Here is a 1,688-nt window from a genome sequence, read left to right as displayed (position 1 = left end):
ATGGAGATCCAAACACGGGCCCATCCCCGAGCCAGCTTCTCCATCCACGCGAAATCACACAGGCCGGGTCGTGTGTGTATTAAAGGGAGAGGAAATATAAGAGCTAACGACAATTATTACACGAGTGGGATTGGTTTAATGGCTGTACGTGGCGTGACATTGATTTGAATGGGAGAAATCGCTGAGCTGTGGGGCTAAACTGTGTAAATACGTGGTAATAGCGCGTGTGTGACGTTTTACCCAACAAGGTGACAAAACCAAAAGTTTTCATTGAGCAGTTCTGAACAGATTTACTTAAAAAAAAAACCCGTGCTTTCAGAAACATTGTATGGAAACACAACATGATTCAGCCAATAAAACTGTAAAACCACGTGGTTTCCACTGGCATTAAAGACAGGAACCCATTTACACAAGCGGGACTTTTATTTTACAGTGAACACGAATATTTATTTTCCAACTATTGTGCCTGCACAGCTGTGTTAAATTAACTTTTAATATCACACCATGGACAGCTCGAGTCATTGCCAGTTATTTTATTTATTCAATTTTGTATTTTAATGTGTGTTTACCTGGTTATCAGTTTCATTCAACATGTGTGTTAACTTTATGGACTTGGGTTTTCGAGAACTTGCGTGCACTTTCATGCTTGGATGCACTATATTACTCGAGATTTAACTAAAACAGGACAATTAAAAAAAACTGAAATGGAAAAACAACAACTGCGCAATGTATTTAGAATATAATATCATATCCACCAAATAAAATCTACTGCCTTCAAAGGTTATTATAATAAGAAGTCCAAAGTAAACTCGATTCCAGTGACAGTTAACTAAAAGTATAAAATAAACTTTTGAAAAAAAGTAACTAAAATCAAATTTTAAAAAATGAGGTTTAATTTATAGTTTGATTATAACAACAACAACAATACTACTACTACTAATAATAAAGACTCTTTGTTTATTCAGACTCTTGATGCCTGCAACAGTGGGTCAAATGAGTCAGATTTTCCTAGGTTGTGCCTGGCAGTTGCCCTTCATGCAATAGTAATGAAAAAAGACTAAAACTAACACTGAAACTAGTAAAAACTAAACTACAACGTAACATTTTCAAACAATAAAAAATTAACTGAAACAGGAAAATCAGCCGACGTGAACTAAATTGAATTTAAAAGAAAAGTCAAAAACTAATTGGAAAATACAATACTATAGTAAAACTGCTGCCCTCCTGCTCTAAGACCGTGTTATTTACTTAAGAGCTGATCGCCTGCCTGGTCAGGAACGCGTTAATAAAGTAAATCATCATCATCATCATCATCAACTTTATTTATAAAGCACTTTAAAAACAACCACATTTTGTGGTTGTTTTTTGTGCATTTTAAATGCACATTTTGGATTAATTTCCAGATTTTACTATTAACAAGTATCTTTTTCTTCTTCTTCTTTTGGCTGCTTGCTTTAGGGGGCTCCATCTCACCTGTAACCCCCATCATTCTCCTCCACCCATCTTCCGTTGTGACAGATATGATATGCACCAACCTTCTGCATATCATCCTTCACAACATCCACAAATCTTCTCTGAGGTTTTTTCTCTTTTCCTCCAACATCTTCTATCCAAGGCATCCCAAACCCCCTCAGCCTTGGCTCTTTAACTTTGTCTTCTGTCGTCAATCGTGTCCTCCTGATGTACTC

The sequence above is a fragment of the Astatotilapia calliptera genome, chromosome 4 (assembly GCF_964374335.1).
Source record: "Astatotilapia calliptera chromosome 4, fAstCal68.1, whole genome shotgun sequence".
NCBI lineage: Eukaryota > Metazoa > Chordata > Actinopteri > Cichliformes > Cichlidae > Astatotilapia > Astatotilapia calliptera.
This window is presented reverse-complemented; position numbering follows the sequence as displayed.